At 38.4% G+C, this 794-nt stretch overlaps 1 pseudogene; it reads left to right on the forward strand.

Annotated features, from left to right (window-relative positions):
- Positions 1-319: 319 nt before the first annotated feature.
- Positions 320-491, forward strand: LOC122225771 (annotated as a pseudogene).
- The last annotated feature ends 303 nt before the right edge of the window (positions 492-794 follow it).

Genomic DNA, 794 nt, shown 5'->3' on the forward strand with positions numbered 1-794 from the left:
TGAAGAAAACAGAAACATTAATTCAATAAGATATATGCACCCCTATGTTCACTGCATCATTATTTATACTAGCCAAGATATGGAGGAAACCTAAACACCCACCAGTAGATAAAAGGAAGATGTGGGGCACCTGAATGGCTCAGTTGGTTGAGCATCCGGCTCTTGATTTCAGCTCAGGTCATGATCTCACAGTTTGTAGGACTGAGCCCCACATCAGGGTCTGCACTGACAGCACAGAGCCTGCTTGGGATTCTCTCTCTCCCTCTCTCTCCCTGCCCTTCCCAGTTGCATTTGCACTCTCCCTCTAAAATAAACCCTAATTGCTTCTTGGCCTTTTGGCTAAGATCATGTGTAGTATCTGTTCTTAGCAGTTTAAAATAAACCCTAAAAAAATTTTTTTTAAAGCAAGATGTGGTGTATATATGTGTGTGCACACATATACACATGTGCACGCAGCGGAATATTATTTGGGCATGAAAAATGAAATCTTGCGATTTGCAACGACATGGATGGATCTAGAGGGTATTAGGCTAACACAATAAGTCAAAGACAAATATGCTCTTTCACTTATATGTGGAATTTAAAAAAGAAAATACACAGACAAAATAAAATAGAAATAGATTTATTGATACAGAGAACAATCTGGTGGTTTCCAGAGGTGAGGATGGTAAAGGAATGGGCAAGATAGAGGACGGGGATTAAAAGGTACAAACTTTCAGTTTTAAAATGAATAAGACAGGGGATACAATGTACAGCATACAAAATATAGTTAATAATGTTACAACTTTGTATGC

The sequence above is a fragment of the Panthera leo genome, chromosome B4 (genome assembly GCF_018350215.1).
Source record: "Panthera leo isolate Ple1 chromosome B4, P.leo_Ple1_pat1.1, whole genome shotgun sequence".
Taxonomy (NCBI): Eukaryota; Metazoa; Chordata; class Mammalia; order Carnivora; family Felidae; genus Panthera; species Panthera leo.